This window comes from Malurus melanocephalus, unplaced genomic scaffold (assembly GCF_030028575.1).
Source record: "Malurus melanocephalus ecotype Western Australia unplaced genomic scaffold, MMel_1.1 scaffold_36, whole genome shotgun sequence".
Classification (NCBI taxonomy): domain Eukaryota; kingdom Metazoa; phylum Chordata; class Aves; order Passeriformes; family Maluridae; genus Malurus; species Malurus melanocephalus.
The window spans coordinates 3,379,135-3,392,059 of NW_026623268.1; the positions used below are offsets into that span (position 1 = coordinate 3,379,135).

The 12,925-nt window shown below is 39.6% G+C and overlaps 1 long non-coding RNA gene across 1 annotated transcript in view; it reads right to left on the minus strand.

The window, feature by feature from the left end:
* Positions 1-10,040: 10,040 nt before the first annotated feature.
* Positions 10,041-12,925, minus strand: part of LOC130572497 (uncharacterized) — a 198,872-nt gene continuing 195,987 nt past the window's right edge. The window contains exon 4 of the long non-coding RNA XR_008965222.1: positions 10,041-11,297. This is a non-coding gene — a long non-coding RNA (uncharacterized LOC130572497). The remainder of the gene's footprint in view (positions 11,298-12,925) is intronic.

Consider the following 12,925-nt stretch of genomic DNA (forward strand, 5'->3'; position numbering starts at 1 on the left):
ACAATCGCAGTAGCCAGAATTTGGCAGACTTTGCCTTTGGGAATGAAGTGTGGAGACAGAAGGAAGGGAGCCARGTACCTGAGCCCAGCCCAGGCATGTGAGAGAGGCTCTTCACCTGCAAGCTGGGTGTGCCTGGAGTGGGAATCAGAGGAAGAGATAAGCCAGGAGTTCCCTGATGCCAAGTGCACTCCCACACTCCTAAACTGAGCAATCCRAAGACACGGGTGCTAAATGTGGTCTTCTCTTTCTCTGCAGACTCTGGCGAACCCTCTACCTTTCTTTATGTCTTTGTTTTCCTGTTTGAATATGTGGTATTTCAATGAAATATAAATATTAATATTTGATTAGCGCTCAGCTCAAAGCTTAGTTTCTTAATGTCTAGTACAGATCTTTGAAATCCTTAAAAAAACTGTATAAATATAAATCCTTTTATTTTTATAGCATTACATTAACAACTGTACAGTGGAAGTTGATGAATTAAATAATCTCTGTCTATATTTGCTCATACCTTTGTGAAACTGTTACCTTTTCAGCTATTTCTCATCCCTTRTCTCAATCCAGAAATGTCATTTTCGGTAAAGTTTTGCAAAAACCCATTCAGCTGCTTTTGAGTCATCCAAGTATGTAAAAAATAGTTTCCAGCTGTTAAGTTTTCCATAAGCATTTTTTCCTCAAACATGCTTGTATAATTATAAAACAGCTTTGTTTTAAAACATCAAACTTGACACRTACATAGTCCTGAAAGAGAACTAGCAGCACTGACATGTTTGAAACCATTTGGTTTTGAAATAACAAGTTTTTCACCATATTCAAATATCTTTTCTTAAATATCCTTCCAGACACCAAACTACACTTTTCTAACTGTAGACAGCCGACTGACCCATTAAAAAAATGAAAAAAGAAAGGGATAAAAAAAGATGCTATTCTTGCAATCTGTGACTGAGCTGGAGGACTAGGGGACAGTTTTAATTATTGCATAATTACAATTTGGTATAGAATGGCATCAAATCAGACTGGAGGTGATTCCTCACTTAYACTCTGCCTAGACAGAAATGCACTGACCTRATACSAAGCAGTGAAGRATCAGTCATTTCTGGGTAKGTTGGAAGGGGTCACAGTAGCTCATCTGGCCCAACCTCCCTGYTCAAGCAGGGTCATCCCAGAGCACAYGRCACAGKATTGTGTYMRGKKGGKYYKGRAWWWYYYCMMYKRRGGRWWWTYCMAAAMMYKKYYKGGSMWSCYKKTYCMRKKSYKGGKYMMCYKSMMMRKWAARRARKTYCYYCYYSKKKTYMRGKKGGAWYTYCTGTGCATCAATTTCTGCCCATTGCCTCTTGTCCCATTGCTTGGCCCCACTGAGCAGAGCCCCACTGGCTCCATCCTCCTGACACTCTCCCTTCAGTCACTGAGAGACAATGATGAGATCCCCTCTCTGCCATCTCTTCTCGAGGCTGAACAGGCTCAGCTCCCTCAGCCTTTCCTGAGAGAGACGCTCCAGTCCCTTCATCATCTTTGTCATTCTCTGCTGGATCCGTTCCAGGAGCTCCACGTCCCTCTTGTTCTGAGGAGCCCAGAACTGCACACAGCACTCCAGATGTGCCTCACCAGGGCTCAGTAGAGGGGCAGGATCACCTCCTTTGACCTGCTGGCAATGCTCTTCCTAATACACCCCAGGATGCCACTGGCCTTCTTGGCCACAAGAGCACACTGCTGTTGTCATAAACCTTTATAAGATTCCCTCACAGTCATGTCTTCCCAGGGCTAAACAGGCCCAGCTTCCTCAACTTTTGCTCATAAGAGGGATGCTCCAGTACACTAATCATGTTTCGATCCCCTTTCCTTTAATCTGGAATATTTCAGATTCTGATGACTTAGTGAGGCAAGTGTTGGTTTTGAGAATATTAATGATGGCTGAAACAGCAGCTGTAGTCTGAGGGATTATTGGATTACATGGGTTTCACTCTCAGAACTATTTTTTTCTATGACAATATAAAGGCATATGCAGCTTTTGTGCCTTGCATGAACCACTGGCCTCAGCATGAACTCTTCTGTCAGGCTGGAGGAATTATTTCTAAAGATSAAAAAATAAAGTCACATGTGTAGGTTTTTATATAGTGTTCAACTGTGATGATTTGTACAGACAACAAGAGACKCCATAGCTTTTTTCTATTCAAAGTAAATAGCAGTATCTCCTGCTCCTGCATTTTATGGGACATTTCCTCCTGCTGTGCAGGTGKGAGTCCACAGAAACCACCAATGTCAGTGGCATGACACTGAATCTGAGAAGACAGCCTGACCAATCTYGAAGCAAAAGATACAACTCTGGCAAATGTGTGTGTGCATGCATACACTCTTCCTTTCCTTACACTCTTAAGTACTTCTATCAGAACACCTATAACTCAGTTGTATGCCCACCACTTGGGGAGGTTTTCTGAATGTGTTTCAAACCACATCAAACCTACAATCAATGCTGAACACATCAAATGTCACTGGAATACAGTGACAGGGAAAAAATTTCAAGCAGTTCCTCTCCTTTGCCCTGCCTTCCCTCTGTACTGTCTGCCTTGGAAAGCCACAGGGACCAGTAAGAGACCCCACTGTAAGCAAGGWGCAAAGGAAGGTTGCTCTGGGCACCTTAACTCCAAATTTCCTGAGTTTAGGGAGATTAAAATCTCTGACATCACTTCCATTAGCTACTTTTCTGTGCATACAGAATGTGCTCCAGGCAAGTGTATTGTTCCTAAAGGAAAAGATGTACTATTGGGTAAACAGGAGTCTGTGCACATTTTGGCAACCCTAACCTAACTGATTCAGTTCTAATCAATGCTACTGGATTTTGAAACCCACCAATATAACAATGAAGTGGAAAAAGCAACAGAAAAAAGTCCAGACAAACTCTAAGTTACTCTACTGTCCCTAGTTTCAGCATTGAGACAAAAGAGGAGTAAGAGTTTGCCATTTGCCAGTTAATAATCAAGGGAAGATCTGCCAGACTCATTCTTTGAGGGCTCTGTCTGTCTGGACCAGGTAGATGCTGCAATACACAAAGAGCTTTACACACAGAGAAAGAAAGAGCGTTCATGGACAATGATGCAGCGTTCTTAATTAAGATTTTCATTACTGATACATATATTAAAGTTTTTCTAATGCAAGTGCCCAAGCACTCCAATGCAYAGGTAGATGTCTCTGATTCTATCTCCAGAAACCCTTTTGCACATCATCTCAAACATTCACCAGTCAAGGCTCCAAATCAGCTCACCTGCCCTTTGCTATAACAACAATGACAAATAAAAAATGATGTTTTACTTGTCTGCCAGATGAGAACTTAGCTCTTTGCAGTCATGGGAATGAATAGGATTTGCAAGGCTGTAGTACAGGGTATTGAAACTGATTCTGATCTCACTTACACCTGTTTGATGTTGATGCAACATGAGGAGCTTCAATAGCGTGAGTGCAGCGAATGTTGAAGAAAAAGAAAATGGGAGAGGCATATAGGGTAATGGAAAATAGGATGAAACAAAACAAGAGTCTGCCAAAGGTAGTTTGTAGGAGATTCACCTGATAACTTTCCTTGATAAGATAACTGATTATCCAGACAAAGGAAATGCAGTACAATTAATTTGTCACTAGAGCATTTGATACTGTATCACAAGGGAAATTATGAGTTTATATCAAGATTTGCAGAAGGATTGTAAGGTGAGCAACTGCTTACCTAAAGCGGAGATTCAGCAGCAGGAAAAAAAGAATTATTGGGCAAAGTGCATGCTCTACTTCCACAATTGTTTAGTTAAATAAAATAGATTTTTCTATCTAATAGGATTTGGGTGGAGCAGGTAACATTTMTTTGCAAGGCCCCTCAAAGGGAGGGGGCACAAATTAGGAAAAAGCAGGGGGAACATTTAATAGCTGCAAAAGGGTCAATCAACATCAATAAATTGCTCATTAGCAAGATTGAATTGATGTGCAATGTTTCAGTGTTATTTCTATGGTTCTGTTCTTTGTGAAGTTCAGAGAAGCTACAACTCTCTCAGCAGTTTACTCATACAGTTGCATTAAATATCTRGTTCAGTTTCGTGCTTTTAAAATATTCTTATTCCCAGAACAGGATGCCCATTCATCTACAAAATCTGCTTGCTGAATGCCTTTGAATGCTGGACCCTGCCTTTCAAGAAAACGCTGCTGGAATACGATGTGGAAGAGAAATACTTGGTGAACAGAAGCACTGACAAAAMCAGTGCTTTTTCCTGAACACACTTTGTGCTTTTCTTGACCTGGTCAGGCTATGACACTTTGYGAGTTCCTTCAGTAGGAAAAACTGGGCTGCCCACTAGCAAAGTGAAGATGTTGCACTGGCACAAGCCAGGATGGAAGGTGAAGACATTGCCAYAGAAGTCACAGTAGAAGGTATCAGTGCGAGAGTAATTTGCCACAATAAATGATCTGCCAAACCATTTTCAACAAGTWAAGAAAAAACAGGGCTTTTTGACAAGCTTCCCTGAGGCATGTCTCAGTCTGGAGGTATTTCAATGACTAAAATTGTTACCTTTCCATTAAAATTCAYTGGAAGAGAAGCTGCAGTTTTGTTTTAGCCTTCTGTGGCAGAATGTAAGTATTTAACATCATGACTGGACCATGCTAAGCATGCATAGACATTCACACAAGAAATTTCCTCACAACTCGAAGACTTAAAAGATTTTTTAAATGCAAAGATTGAAAAGCAGTGTCTGAAAACCTTTTTTTCAGAGTTGGTTATATGCTGATCCCACATAGTAGTTCTCCTTCACAACCTTCAGAGCATATTGTAGAGCCATCCGCAATGTTACACATTATTTTTTGTCTTTTATGTAAAAGTGGATTTACCGCAAAAAGTAAAAAGCAATTAATCCCTTTACAGACATCCAGGATAAGTGAACACGGACAAATTTGAAATTTAAATACACACCCAGATCCAATGTTGCAACTGATTCTTACTCTGCTGATAGGATGAAGCACGAGTATTTCTAAATTGCATGCTATTTGAAGTTGGGATTTCAATTTTGTCCCTGAAAAATCAAGCTGTTTAGAGTATGCTTAAGAAGCTAAAACATTAGAAAATAGCATTCAGAAAACTGATATAGCTATTCTATTAAACTTAAAACTCAGTACCATGGAATGGTGGAGAACAAGATCTATTCAAATCCAAAAGCATTTGCTTTCAGTGGTGTGCAAAAATCTAATACTTTGGGCATGCAAACATATGAAATGAAAATATTACCTGGGGGCCTGAATTTGTGAACCATATGCAGCATGATATTATCCAAAATGATGGAAAGCTTCAGCAGTGAACAAGAACTTCAGATGAAAGAAATATTATTTYTTAATACGGTGCGATCTTTTATGTGTAAGAGTTCCCATTCCCACCTAGAGGTAAAACAGCTTCCATGAAGCATGGCCTGAAGACTAATCACATGTGTTTTGACATGTGTGCCTGTGTGAGGGCACAGAAACAAATTACATGGCAGATGATCTGCTTCTTTTTGAAGTGGGAGTGGCAGAAAGGAGAAGGAGATGGAGGAGAAACTCTTAAAAGCTCCTTTTCGATTGTGGTGTCACACACAGGACATTGAGCATGAGCACACACACCTGGTCAGGCATTCAGACCTCCCTGAGTATTTAAATATTGGTGCCAGTTTCAACAGACAAATCTAAGACGTCTTGATTAAAAGGTGACTTTTGTGAAACCTCCTGTTTCTGGATATTCTATTTTATAATAACCACTCCTCCAGCACATGTTCTTGGTACCATTTCTACCTTGAATCTGGTGTATGCATTTCATATAGGCAGATACACAACATGATGACAAAGCAGGGTGCATCAAAGAGGATTTCTGCACTGGGAGAAGGAACCACAATAAATCTCAGACAAGAGAGACATTTGGTGATACAGCTGTGGAACAGCAGTGTGCTTGCCAAAGATGGAAGACAATTTACCATAACTACAAAGGGAATATTCTGAAAAACTCTGCCACACTTTGTAGTTGTTRCCATTTTCAGAGTGGATTTTGACCTAACAAACTGATTTGTCTTAATATTTTGATGTTTGGTGTTCTACTGTAGGAATTACTGCCACTGCTTCAGGAAGGTGGTCTTCTACATCCAAAAATATTAAATTATGCCAGTGTGGGGTTTGCACATTGAACAACTCCATTTTCTCTCTATCTCCTTTTTTTTCTAGTTAAATCTAAAATACTAAGCTCCTACAACTGTCCAATTAAAGTCCCTTTTCTGTTGTCTTCTGTAACATTTCAAAGCCAGCTAACACTCAATACCTCATGTCACACTAAATAAATGAAAAGTAACTCRGAACAAAGAGATTGTTAGTATGCATAATGGCAGAAAGGTGTGACATTTTCAGCTGTCATGCTGGCCAATCTCAAATTCAATCTCATCGAGCTCCAGTGGATACACTGTAGGTATTGCAGGTGGAAAGCAGGTAGCACACTATTGTAATCCACACATCAACTTCACAGCTACGTGCAGCCTTTGTTATTTGCTAAACAATTTGAATGTCAACACTTAAACTAAGGCTTGAATGAAAAWCTGGGACCAAATTTTGTCTCCTTTTGTAAATCCAGATACATTTTGGGTTTTCTGGATATTGGGTCTATTTTTATGACCAATGTTTCAAAACAAACCCATGAACTTTATCAGATTTTTTTTAAATAATGAAGGCTTTTTTTTTTTTTTTTTCCCCCCCCGTTTTGCACATCTTGATGGCTACATCTTCAGATGAAGAATAAAGCTTAAAATTGTGGCACTTGCTTGAGAAAATACATCCCAAGGTGTACTCTCAGTTATATGGTTTGATTTCTGGAAACACATCAGAGTAGAATTTCTACTCTGCTGCCATTTTGAGGCTATTTCACCATTTCTCTCATTTGCCTCTGCCCATGCTGGTTTTTTGTTTTTTTGGTTTTTTTTTTGAACATTCAGGAGACACAGTCTTCCTTCAGGAGACACATAAATACTGGGAAAATAAAATTCCTTTCTGGTCTCAGATTGCTGTTTAGGTGACTACTCCCTTCCTAAACCTCCTTATTTTCAGAAGCAGATCAACTGATTCTTCTGGATAATTTGCATGTCTATTTATTACATTAATTATGATAATTCTTGAAAAATGCTAACTCTTGAAAGCTGTTGTAAACATAAGGCTTAGTACATGTAGACATTTTTGGCATTTTGCAAATGTTCATTTCTGATTCATGAATAAGCTTGACCTGGAGGTTATTATCCTCTTCTCAAGTAAGGGAGAGCTTCTTAAGAAACCTGAGAAAAGAAGCCTCCCTGTTCCTGATGTAGCAATCACTGCTGTTGTTCCCCATCTGCAAAACAGCACTAAGCACAGAACCAGAGRAAGGGATTCAGAGGGTGCTAATTAKTTGYTATTTCATKATAATGGCTYRGAGTGGTAACAGATAACAGTTTGGTGAACAAATACCAAAGCAGGGACATATACATAGATATCAAAGAYTATTTGAGCATCATCACATCTGATAAAGTGAATTAGTATTCTCAGAAACTGGTTACTGACAGGCTGGAATACTGCTGGGTGTCTTTTGACATACAAATCACTGACCATATGATGGATGGTTCTCATAACTATGATGAGATCAGTAAGATGCCTCCCAGCTTCCCTTAGGTCATCATTACTTGACCAAATACGTCTTTGTGAAGCTGGGGAATAAATGGCACTTTTTGAACTTTTTTCCTTCTTTTCTATTTTTCTTTTTTTTTCTTTTCTTTTCTTTTCTTTTCTTTTCTTTTCTTTTCTTTTCTTTTCTTTTCTTTTCTTTTCTTTTCTTTTCTTTTCTTTTCTTTTCTTTTCTTTTCTTTTCTTTTCTTTTCTTTTCTTTTCTTTTCTTTTCTTTTCTTTTCTCTTTTCTTTTCTTTCCTTTCTTTTCCTTTTCCTTTTCCTTTTCCTTTTCCTTTTCCTTTTCCTTTTCCTTTTCCTTTTCCTTTTCTACCAGGAACTCAAACAACATGAATTAGAATCAGCACTCAATCTGATAGGAATGATGCTGCAGCTCAGTGCAACCTGGTTACATCAGAAACCTATTTTAAAAAATGGACAGATCAGATCCCTGCAATTAGGTTAACTTAAATCCTACAACTTCCTTGTACCTCGATGACTTTGGTGCACTTCTGATTTGCACTTGCCAATGCTAACAGCAGGTAATTTTTCAGTCTTGTATGGGTTCCATCTGAACAGGTAGTGCTCTGGAAGCAAAAGAAGTGTCCTGCTGTAGCTATTTATACTYGTGTAGCTTTTCTCCTGCTGTAAAGCACCTTAGTAATGTTGATTCTGCTAAAGGCTGTTGCCATTATGACTGAAAGGCTCCAGACTGGTTGGAAGACTTCTTCCATGAAAAGAATKATTTTGACAAAGAATACGCCTGAGATTCTCAAAGTCCTGAGGACATTCAAGTGGAGCAGAGACTGTGTTCCTCTTAAGTGGGAATATAGTTTGGGGGAGAGATCTATGAAATCCTTCCAATTCCAAAWCCCCGATGCCATATAATTAGGCAGATGTTTGTGTAACATCTGGGAGGAAGATGAAGACTGAATCATCAGCRAGTTGTTGGTAGTGATATGAAAAGRGAGCCCAGCACTGGATACTGAGGCAGAGGGCAGAACAAATCAGTTATCTCTACATCAGAAAAATGCTTGACAGGTACCATTAACAGCTTCTAATGTAAAAATGCCCCATTTACACTTTTTCTGTWACCAAAAAGAACTCAGGCTACCAGTGGCCTGAAGAACCTATTTTCCAGAGAGAAAGGAGAGAGCCAGTACAGAACAAGACAAATTCTATGCACATGCCTGAAATACAGTAGGGCTCCTATGGAGCTTGCTAATTTAGGAATGGAGGAGCACCAAGAAGACCTTCTTGGCTGTGGAATAAGCCTGACTTAAAGAAGCAAGAAAGCACGTGATTCTAGTCCTACAATAGASAAACAAAGGCAAACAGATGGAAAACAACTAAGGCACGGTCACACAGCAAAGCACTGTCCACGAGGGATTTCAGCTCCAGGTTTCCACATGCTCACATATCATGAAGCCAGCTTGCTCCTTCCACCTAAACTGCCTTTCCCTGCAGAGGTAGCACAATGTCAAACTGGTGCTTTTGTGCAAATGTTGAAGGCACRTGGTGTCTGCCACAGACACAAATGGTTTTGCCACTGCTGTTTGAAGTGTTAACACAACTGGTGACAACGCCTCCCGTCCCTGAGTACCTTTAATGCTTTTTATTGATATTATGAAGTTCTGCAACTAAAGTAATAGGATTTGTCAGGGGCCGTTATAAACTGCCCCTGCTGGATAAATACATAATACATGATGGCAAAGGTCCGATGGGCCTTTAATCAATTGCCTTTCTGAGTCAAATAAATGTCACGTTAGACATGAGCCTAAGGTTGCATTCTGTGGGTGCCTCTGCTCCCCTCRTCTCGCAGGGCTGACACTGCCACAGGCAGCTATGGACATGCATAGGCTCCTACGTATTTGTGGCAAATATATCAGAGCAAAACCAGAGCAGCATGCTGTAAATTACAGATTTGGGACACCTTATAATGAAAGGCAAAGGAGAAGGGGAAGAAATATGGGGACACTATAGGCATGATAGGTCAGCTCAAATACATCTCCTTGGGAGCTGGCATTGTCACACCACCTTTTGCAGCCACTGCAGCAAATCTCATCTTTCTGCCCACAGGGAAGGGGAGAAGGCACCGTGCCATTTCTTTCTACACCGCAAAAGTAGTGGGTCAACTTTAAATGTTAAAGCCACATATTTCGGGTCTAGTATCAGGAAAAGAAAGCTCTTTCATTCTTTCAGCAAACACCTTGAAAAAAATATGAATGTCCATGTGCACTTTAGCATCCCTTTAAAGAAATTCCAGCAATCAAAACACAACTCAAACATAAATTTACAGATTTGCAGATTTAATTACTCTCCCTAATATGAAAGAGCTATTTCTCTTACCTTTTTTTTTATTATTATTATTTTTTTAATTCCAGGCAGCACTTTAACAGCCATCTACTTTTCTCTCTGAACAGATAGGAAACATGAATTTAAATTGCAATATGGAGATCTTAAGTAGCACAAAGTCCAGGTCTATTTGGATGTGAYGTTCTAAACCTAAATTTAAAAGCCCTCATTATTTTTGGCATTCACAAAATARCTTCAGCTTGGACATCCCAAAACAGTGGCTTAAAATGCTGGTGGACATTTGGAAAACTTGGTCTGTCTTTACTTAACTATAGTAAATATTATGAAGTGGTAGTGCTATATTTCTCTTTATATTTCAACAAGAAGAGTCATTGTTTCAAAAGCACTAGATTTCMCTGCCAGTATGTATGAAGGAATCCCAGAAAAATGTGAGTTTTTGTTCCAAATRCGCAAAACCATCATGTGTCAGAACCTGACAAAATTAAAACTCAAATGATAACAAACAAACACTCAAAAAGGTTCTATCCCTTATTACCCCCAAAAAGGAAAAAAACCAAAACATAAACCAGGAAAAAATTTAATTCTTCCTGTTCTGGGTCTTGAAAACAAATTATCTGGATAAACATAGTATTTTCTTCAGTTAAAAAGGTCAATGAATCAACAACCTACATAGCAGCAGCCAAATTGAAATGAACACAACCAGGTGAGAAAAGAACCCTGAGTAACACCTTCCAAATAGACTGCTAACAGATTTTGAACTTGAGCAATGTTGGATGTCAGTGAGAATACAGCATATTTCATCTRCTCAGATAAGAGATGGGCAGAGAGCAGCCAGGACTGGGTAAGGAAGGGTCCCACACCACAGGGTCAAASTTCAGCAAGGACAGGTTGCAATGCTAGTTGACCTTTTTCTGTACTTGTTTTGCCCTTGCACATTTCATTCTGATATAGAGCACAAGAGCATAATGTCCATCAGAACTCATATCTCCCCACCAAGAAAGAGAAATCTTCCATACTGTCATCCAGAAATGCACATATGAATTCCATATCAATCAATCAATCACACAATWCCACTGAACTAAAATCTGAGTCCCATAAGGTGGCACTGTATTAAAATCTTGGACTGCATTAGAATAAAAAAATCAGTTTTGAGTCCTGTGGCCATGGGAAGTAACAGAAGTCCCTGGTTGACTTTGATGAAACTTAAAGCAAATGCACAACTCACATCAATGGAAAGTATAAAATGTTATAAATACTTACACAAGAGACAAGGAAATGTTCCTTCAGAGAAAGGCCACAAACTGACTGTGAGTGATCTGAGAAGAAAGGAGAGAAAGAAAAAAATGGAATCAAATTGGTAATAAACACACTAAATGACACCAATGTAACAATATAAAACAGGGATCAAGGAGATGGTAGCAATTCCTACAGGAGAGGAAAAAAAATTCACAGACAACACAGCTCTTGCAAGTTTTAAAACTACCTGATCCCAGAACTATGTAGCTGACCAAACTGGTAATGTTTGAGGAGCCTTTCAGTCCTGGGATAATTCCAAGGCAGCAGAGACTAAATATCCTCTGGTGGCTGCTCAACAGTCTCCGTGAAATAGGCTTGTGGCTCCTATGGACAAATGCTCYTATCACAAAAACACTGCCAGATTTGAATGGCATCCTTCTTAGCAGTCATGCCAGATGATACAGGACTCTGAAACAGAACTCGTCTTCTTGATCCTGACCTTCACAGAAGAGGGGTKAGGCTTATTATTAGGGCTGAGAATGCTTACATTACAGCTGATAGCTGCACAGAAAAATTGTGTTGTCTTAGTTCCTTCTGTCAACACACTATCTCTTGGACTTGATTGATTTGTTACCCTGAGACCCCTAAGAAAAAAAATTATTTCATGAAAGTGGAATGGCTAAAGGTTTGCAAACTTTTGGTAGACTACAGGTCTACTATGGAGTATCTAAGCTTTATTGCCAACATATTTATTTCCATATTTATTTCCAAAACATATTAACCTGGGATGAAGMAATAAACAAAATTAATCAAAGCCTGATGCTCTGAATTGTAACAAGAAGACACACTCCTGTTGGACACAGAAAACAAAGGCAGATGCTCCCCAAATGTTCCAATCAGTCCTGTCTCCCTTTCCCTTTGCCAAGCTGAAAAAATTTGGGTAGTCAGGCCAGACAGTGCTCTCCAGAAGATTGTTATCAGGGGACCAGGAGAACAGTGGAAAATGACCACGGGATCCATGTGGTGCACTCCAGCACTGAGGACATGGCCCTCAACTTCTGTTTCCTGTCTAGTTACAGGGAGAGATTAGCTCTATCGTTCCTCAAAACAATAAAAAAACCCTCAGAGAAATATAAACCTGAATTCAAGGAGAGTGAAGGAAAAGAGAGGAGCTGTCACAGGAGAGAGGGAAAGCAGGCAGAAAATCTGTTCAGAGTTGTAGCTACTGTTTGTGGGAATTATGGTCCTGGTAGAGGAGAGTGTGAGAGAAAGCATGTGCTCATATCTAGTGGTTGGTTTGCARGGGAGGTGGAGAGAAAGCAGCAAAGAGCAGAGACTCTTAACAGCAAATTTCTCTCTAAAGAAGCGACTGCTCCCTCATGCAAGGAAGATTTGCATGAGACCAAAGACAGGATGGATTYTGCCCAGACTGAAAAGCTGAAATGACACAAAATGAAAGGAAGGGCAAGATCAAGCTGGCAGAGAGAAGGTCACTATCCTGCTTTCAAAAATTTATTATTCTAATGAACTGTAATAGGGAAGTTCTCCTGGTGGAGAAAAATCACCTTTCTTAAGCACGTACCCCTTATTTTCCTTTTASATTTCTCCTGATGATTTAACCATGGAAGTCCATGGACTCATCTGTAATAGATACTGAAGGACTGTTAGTGGCTGGTAGTTGGGTAGTATTTCTTTCAGAGTTTGGGCA